General features: G+C 37.7%; 1 non-coding gene across 1 annotated transcript; it reads left to right on the top strand.

Annotated features, from left to right (window-relative positions):
- Nucleotides 1-283: 283 nt before the first annotated feature.
- Nucleotides 284-359, top strand: TRNAA-AGC (transfer RNA alanine (anticodon AGC)). The gene has a single exon. It is a non-coding gene; the product is annotated as a tRNA-Ala (tRNA).
- Nucleotides 360-8,719: the final 8,360 nt, after the last annotated feature.

The following is an 8,719-nucleotide window of genomic DNA, read 5'->3' as shown; positions in this document are numbered from 1 at the left end:
TCACTTCAGGCCTATATGAACAAACAAGAGACAGCCCAAGTGAACCACTTTACTTCACACCTTAAGGAACTAGAAAAAGAAGAACAAAAAAAACCCCAAAACCAGCCGAAGAAAGGAGATAATAAAAATCAGAGCAGAAATAAATGAATTCGAGAACAGAAAAACTATAGAAAAAATGAATAGAACAAGGAGCTGGTTCTTTGAAAAGATCAATAAAATTGACAAACCCTTGGCAAGACTTACCAAGGAAAAAAGAGAAAGAATTCATATAAACAAAATCCAGGCCCTGGCCGGTTGGCTCAGCGGTAGAGCGTCGGCCTAGCGTGCGGAAGACCCGGGTTCGATTCCCGGCCAGGGCACATAGGAGAAGCGCCCATTTGCTTCTCCACCCCTCCGCCGCGCCTTCCTCTCTGTCTCTCTCTTCCCCTCCCGCAGCCAAGGCTCCATTGGAGCAAAGATGGCCCGGGCGATGGGGATGGCTCTGTGGCCTCTGCCCCAGGCGCTAGAGTGGCTCTGGTCGCAACATGGCGACACCTAGAATGGGCAGAGCATCGCCCCCTGGTGGGCAGAGCGTCGCCCCATGGTGGGCGTGCCGGGTGGATCCCTGTCGGGCGCATGCGGGAGTCTGTCTGACTGTCTCTCCCTGTTTCCAGCTTCAGAAAAATGCAAAAAAAAAAAAAAAAAAAAATCCAAAATGAAAGAGGAGAAATCACCATGGACTCCGTAGATATACAAAGAATTATTGTAGAATACTATGAAAAACTTTATTCCACTAAATTCAACAACCTAGAAGAAATGGATAAAATCCTAGAACAATACAACCTTCCTAGATTAAGTCAAGAAGAAGCAGAAAGCCTAAACAGACCTATTAGTAGAGATGAAATAGAAAAAAACATTAAAAACCTCTCCAAAAATTAAAGTCCAGGCCCTGACGGCTATACCAGCGAATTTTATCAAACATTCAAAGAAGACTTGGTTCCTATTCTACTGAAAGTCTTCCAAAAAATTGAAGAAGAAGTAATACTTCCAAACACATTTTATGAGGCCAACATAACCCTCATACCAAAACCAGGCAAGGATGGCACAAAAAAAGAAAACTATAGAACAATATCTCTAATGAATACAGATGCTAAAATACTAAACAAAATACTAGCAAATCGAATACAACATATTAAAAAAATAATACATCATGATCAAGTGGGATTCATCCCAGAATCTCAAAGATGGTTCAACATACATAAAACGGTTAACGTAATACACCATATCAACAAAACAAAGAACAAAAACCACATGATCTTATCAATAGACGCAGAAAAGGCTTTTGACAAAATACAACACAATTTTATGTTTAAGACTCTCAACAAAATGGGTATAGAAGGAAAATATCTCAACATGATAAAGGCCATATATGATAAACTATCAGCTAACATCATATTAAATGGCACTAAACTGAAGGCTTTCCCCCTTAAATCAGGAACAAGACACGGTTGTCCACTCTCTCCACTGTTATTTAATGTGGTACTAGAGGTTCTAGCCAGAGCAATCAGACAAGACAAAGAAATAAAAGGCATCCATATCGGAAAAGAAGAAGTAAAGGTATCACTTTTTGCAGATGATATGATCCTATACATCGAAAACCCCAAAGAATCCACAAAAAGACTACTAGAAACAATAAGCCAATACAGTAAGGTTGCAGGTTACAAAATTAACATACAGAAGTCAATAGCCTTTCTATATGCCAACAATGAAACAATTGAGAACGAACTCAAAAGAATAATCCCCTTCATGATTGCAACAAAAAAAAATAAAATATTTAGGAATAAACATAACAAAGAATGTAAAGGACTTATATAATGAAAACTATAAACCATTATTTAGGGAAATCAAAAAAGATATAATGAGATGGAAGAATATACCTTGTTCTTGGTTAGGAAGAATAAATATAATCAAGATGGCTATATTACCCAAAGCAATATACAAATTTAATGCAATTCCCATCAAACTTCCAATGACATTTTTTAAAGAAATAGAGCAAAAAATCATCAGATTTATATGGAACTATAAAAAACCCCGAATAGCCAAAACAATCCTAAAGAAAAAGAATGAAGCTGGGGGCATTACAATACCTGACTTCAAACTATATTATAGGGCCACGACAATCAAAACAGCATGGTGTTGGCAGAAAAATAGACACTCAGACCAATGGAACAGAATAGAAAACCCAGAAATAAAACCACATATATATAGTCAAATAATTTTTGATAAAGGGGCCAACAACACACAATGGAGAAAAGAAAGCCTCTTCAGCAAATGGTGCTGGGAAAACTGGAAAGCCACATGCAGAAGAATGAAACTGGACTACAGTTTGTCCCCCTGTACTAAAATTAACTCAAAATGGATCAAAGATCTAAACATAAGACCTGAAACAATTAAGTACATAGAAGAAGACATAGGTACTCAACTCATGGACCTGGGTTTTAAAGAGCATTTTATGAATTTGACTCCACAGGCAAGAGAAGTGAAAGCAAAAATTAATAAATGGGACTACATCAGACTAAGAAGTTTTTGCTCAGCAAGAGAAACTGATAACAAAATAAACAGAAAGCCAACTAAATGTGAAATGATATTTTCAAACAACAGCTCAGATAAGGGTCTAATATCCAAAATATACAAAGAACTCATAAAACTCAACAACAAACAAACAATCCAGTAAAAAAATGGGAAGAGGATATGAACAGACACTTCTCCCAGGAAGAAATACAAATGGCCAACAGATATATGAAAAGATGCTCATTTTCTTTAGCTATTAGAGAAATGCAAATCAAAACTGCAATGAGATACCACCTCACACGTGTTAGATTAGCTATTATTAACAAGACAGGTAATAGCAAATGTTGGAGAGGCTGTGGAGAAAAAGGAACCCTCATCCACTGTTGGTGGGAATGTAAAGTAGTACTACCATTATGGAACAAAGTATGGTGGTTCCTCAAAAAACTGAAAATAGAACTACCTTATGACCCAGCAATCCCTTTACTGGGTATATACCCCAAAAACTCAGAAACATTGTTACATAAAGACACATGCAGCCCCATGTTCATTGCAACATTGTTCACAGTGGCCAGGACATGGAAACAACCAAAAAGCCCGTCAATAGATGACTGGATAAAGAAGATGTGGCACATATACACTATGGAATACTACTCAGCCATAAGAAATGATGACATTGGATCATTTACAGCAAAATGGTGGGATCTTGATAATATGATACGAAGCGAAATAAGTAAATCAGAAAAAAACCAGGAACTGCATTATTCCATAGGTAGGTGGAACATAAAAGTGAAACTAAGAGACATTGATAAGAGTGTGGTGGTTACGGGGGGGAGGGGGGAAAGGGAAAGGGGGAGGGGGAGGGGCACAAAGAAAACTAGATAGAAGGTGACAGAGGACAATCTGACTTTGGGTGATGGGTATGCAACATAATTGAAAGACAAGATAACCTGGACTTGTTATCTTTGAATATATGTATCCTGATTTATTGATGTTGCCCCATTAAAAAAATAAAATTATTTAAAAAAAATAAAATTTAAAAAAATGTAGAATCTTTAAAAAAAAAAAAAGAAGTCAAACTAATAGAAACAGAGAATAGAAAACTGGTTGCCAAGAGGTAGGGTGGGTGGGAAAAGTGGGGAGAGTAAATAGACACAGTGTTCAACTATAAAATGAATAAAGTCTGAGGATTTAATGTACAATATGGAAGAAAAAAGATCTCCAACAGTGAATAAAAAATTTTTAATTCAATCATAATTCAATGTTTTAAATTCAGAGATTCTTAGCCCTAAGCTAATATTTACAATGATGTTAACTTTTTAAAATAAATTTGTTTAATAGGCAATGCAGGCACCTAAACAATCCTTGATTTATTTAGTTCATATTATAGCATAAGAAATAAATTGATTCACAAAGACTGTGTTATGAGACCATGTGGTTTACAATGCCTTTCGGTGACTACAAATCCCTCTCCCATCAGATTGCTTACTCGTAAGGCTCTGCATGTGTAACTGCAATAAGTCTTCAGTTGGGTGAATGACAGGCCTCTCTGACTTTTTGTCTGGGTTAACAATATCTTCCTTTTGAAATCTTCCACAGTTTTTAAATATAGCTATACTGCCTCCTTAATAACTTGACTTAAAGCTGTGGCTACATCCCTGGTTCTCTGTTGCATTCCTTGCTTTATTATTTTTGCCCATAACACAACCATCTGACATATTGTACATTTTATTCATTTGATTTTTATTTTCTTGTCCCTCTTGTTACCTTTTAGTTATTCTCAATATTAACTAGTAACATACTGAGCACATATTTCATACCCAGTTGTTAATTTTTCAAAAGTCTTGCCTATCATTGATTGTTTAATACCTTGTTCAATTATTAAATTCAAGATAAAGATAATAAATTATATAAACAAATGGCATTAGAACTTTCATTGTTGGCTAAAATGCTACTTTTCTTTGGAGTATACATATTTATAATACACAGAATTTCATAAATAACACGATTTTTAGAGTAATTATATAACTTTATTGTGACTCTATAAGTTGTTTAAATTAAAGCAAATCATCTGCTTAAATAATTTATTTTTTTCATTCAACATAACAAAAATATTTCCCAAATGTTCATAATTAACCAGCTGAATTAAATAGTAATCTTAAGTATATATTTCTCTAAGTCATTGTAGTTTAAAATAACTGAATTAGTCTGTTTTCAGGTATACTAATAAAAGAATCTTAATGCCCTGGCCAGTTACCTCAATCAGTAAGAGAGTCATCCTGAAATATCAAGGTTGCGGGTTCAAGTCCGAGTCAGGGCACACACAAGGAAGTAACCAATGAATTCACAACAATTGAATGCTTTTCTCTCTATCTATCTATCTATCTATCTCTAACTCAATCTCACTCCCTTCTTCTCTCTGTCTCTCCAAAGTCAATCAATAATAATAATAATAAATCTTAAGAAAATAATCCAAGTAATATTGGATTGAAATCTGAATTGAAAAAATATATACAAGACCACTGTATAAAACAACTGGAATTTTTTGGAAAATAATACTTTTTTTCTTTAAAATGTATTTTTCCACTTGGCATTTTAAATAATAAATTAAATAATAAAAAATTAAGTTACCCTGGCAGGGTGTCTCAGTGTATAGAGCATCATCCCAATGCACCAAGGTCCCATGTTTGATCCCCGGTCGGGTATGTATGAGAAGCACCCAATGAGTACACAACTAAAATAGAACAACTAAGTGGAGCCACAAGCTGATGTTTATCTTTCACGCTCTTTCCCTTCCCCCATCTTCCTTCCTCATCCCTCAAGTCAATGAAAAAAATTCAAAAATTAAAAACTTAAGCTAAATCTACTACATATAAGGGAGCCTTTCCAGAGCCCTTACAGGGATTAAGTACTGGTCACTTGACACTAATCTAGAGATATGGCTGTAGACAATGGAAGGTGACAGAAAACAATTTTATCAATGTCATCCCATTAAAATTAATTTAAAAAAAAAGAATTTGTCTCATGGCTAATTCAGGCAGTTAGAAGAATAGTATAAGGATGCTAATTCTGCTTCTCAGGCCACATCCTGCAAAAGGGGCCCCAAGCAAATTGGTGATTTGGCTCCTCTGATTTTGCCAATTGGATTTAAAAAAATAGGTCAGGAACGCCCTGAAATGGAACTAACAATACATGAGCAAAAATTTAAAGGACTTTTAGATACTGGAGCTGATGTATCTGTTATTGCTAAGCTTCCTGGCCCACTCATGCAGCAGCCACATAATTACAAGGTATAGGGCAGAGTAAATCCCCTCAACAAAGTTCTAGTTTTCCACATTGGGAAGATTAAGAAGGTCATTCTGGATTTTTTTAAGCTTTATGTGCTCCCTGGATGGCCAGTTAATTTGTGGGGTAGAGATGTTTTAAAAAATATGGGAGCATTGCTTATCACTCTAATGGTTTAGTCAGTACTCAGATGCTTGATCGGGGATTTTTGCCCACCAAGGGACTAGGGAAAGAACAGCGAGGAATTTTCACCCCCATAGAAGTGGCATCCAATGCCAGAAGGTGTGGATTAGGATATCAAAATTTAGCATAGGGGCCTTGGTAGCTCCTGCTACTTCAATAATGCATTGTGCAGACCCAATTACTTGGAAATCAGATAATCCTGCATGGGTAGACCAATGGCCCCTTTCTCAGGAGAAACTTAGGGCGGCTGCTCAATTGGTACAAGAGTAGCTACAGCTTGGGCACATTGAACCATCCTGGATTATCAAGGGGCATAGGCGACCCTTACAACTTTTACAACTTATAGGTTTTGAGCCTCAAAATTATTGTTGTTCCTTTTTTCAAAGGATCAACAACAATGGCTCTGGGAAACTTCCACTAAATGGCAAATCGCTCTTGCAAATCAATGGACAACTTTATACTGAAACTCTCAACTTAAAATCAGCTCAAAGACTAGAATTATATGCCATTATCATGGCTTTTCAGCATTTGCCATATTCTCCCTTTAATCTATATACAGACAGCAAATATTTACTTATGGTGTTTCCACTATAAAGACTGCAGTCTTAGGGACAAATGCTGATGAACTATTCCAGCAGTTCCTACTTCTTCAAAGACTTGTATGTCAACATAGAGCTCCATGTTTTATAGGACATACTCGAGCTCACTCCATGCTCCCTGGAGCTTTAGCACAAAGGAATGCCCTTGTTGATCAAGCTACCCAAAAGAAAATTATTTGGAGCAACCATGACAGATCGAGCAATTCAGTCTCATACTATTCATCACCAGAACGCTGCAACCCTGTGTAAACAGTTTCAACTTTCTCGGGAAGCAGCACGGCAGATTGGCAAATCCTGTCCAAGGGGTCCTATACTACAATCTGTCCCTTCATTTGGAGTTAACCCTCAAGGACCCCTACCAGGACATCTTTGGCAAATGGATGTTACTCATATACCTTCATTTGGCAAACAGTCCTATGTCCACGTTACAGTGGATACATATTCTGGATTTATAGTAACCTCTGTCAGAACAGGAGAGGCTCCTAAGCATGTTGTAGCTCATTGTCTGTATGCATTGTTCTATTATTGGATTTCCTAAACTGGCTAAACTGAAAAGGCTCCTGCATATGGAGCAAAAGCATTTACTGTATTTTGTCAAACCTTTCGAATTATGCGTATTTCTTACAATCTTTAAAGTCAAGGTATTATTAAAGTGTACCCAGCAAATATTTTAAGGTCAATTTAAAAAAATTTTAAAGGGGGGAGTCATACCTTGGAAATCCTATGGGTCTACCATGTCATGCTTTTTACGTTAAAAATTTTAAATTTCTTTTGAATGCTGATAAACAGAAGATGCCAAATCTTTTTCTCTTTCAAACTACTACCTTCTTTTATTTGATCCAGCTAATAACACTGTTTTGTCTTTTTCCAAATAGCTCTAGATATATGGAAAAGATTTATATAGGCGGATGGGGATCCTCAAACCCCTCAGCGAGATCTTCTGAGCATGGCTTTTAAGATACCAAGAGGCAGAAAAAGCCCAATAAAGATCAGGGGAACTACCAGCTTTTAGGATACACCCTTAAAGGCTCCAATGCCCCAAAGGGGCCTCCTAGGATGCCATCTGGGTCCTGCTTCAATAGTGGCAAAGGAAGGTCATTGAGCTAAAGCCTGCCAGACTTACATGCCTCTGCTGTGAGGAAACAGGGACACTGGAAGGTAGGCTTCCCCCTCGCTCCTCTAAGGGAGGGTTCAGTCTCTTCCAGCCCTGCTCCAGCCACCTATGACCTAACCTTGCCCAGAATGTTGGGGTTTGCCACTGAAAGCTGAAGGTGCTCAGGGCCGTCAGCCCCATCTACGACACTGTGGACAAGCCTAGGGTATTTCTTCCAAGAAGCAGGTAAACTGATCTCATTTGCACAAGGGCCACTTAACTATGTCTTGCCTGAATAGTCAGGTTTTTTATTCTTCCCTTGAAGATCTCTGTTGTGGGTGTTTTTAGTCCTATTTTATGCTGTTTTGTTTAATATATAGTGTTTCCTCTATTCCTCCTACCTCAATACCCCACACATATTTCAGGCTGGGACTTACTCCTAATTTAGAGCTCTCTTTCCCCCTTTTGCCAACTTCTATTATGAATCTACCTTTGCCACCCAGCTTAGTGTATCCCAAGGTTCTCTTTACCATGCCTCAGTCCCAGAGCTCCATGGAAAAGCAACCTGGTCTCATCTCTCCAGGCAGAGGAGAACAGAAGCTCCATCTCCACACATGCTGCAGATGGCTTTTCCAGTCTACCTGAATCATTACCAGCTAGAAGCAGCGGTCATTGGGACTCGGATGTGAGCTGCAAAATATAGAATTGTGACAACAATTCCAGTGCTATGTGGACTTTTCCTGGATGTGGACTTTTCCTGGACTCCTGCTCCTTGTGACAGCTCCTAACAGACTGAACTGCGGTTGGGTTGCACTTTTCAGGGATCTAGCATAGTGTTGGGGCCAACTTGGACTTGGTGAACATGTTAAGGACACTACTCTTTTATGGATTCTTGCTGTATTGGCCAAGAGTTTGCTTAAAGGCTTTAATCGTGTAAAAAAAATAGAAGACTAGATAAAGAAGGTGTGGCACATATACACCATGGTATACTATTCAGCTATAAGAAATGATG

This window comes from Saccopteryx bilineata, chromosome 3, assembly GCF_036850765.1.
Source record: "Saccopteryx bilineata isolate mSacBil1 chromosome 3, mSacBil1_pri_phased_curated, whole genome shotgun sequence".
NCBI lineage: Eukaryota > Metazoa > Chordata > Mammalia > Chiroptera > Emballonuridae > Saccopteryx > Saccopteryx bilineata.
Note: the sequence above shows the minus strand (reverse complement) of the source record. Positions and strands in the feature narration are given on the sequence as shown.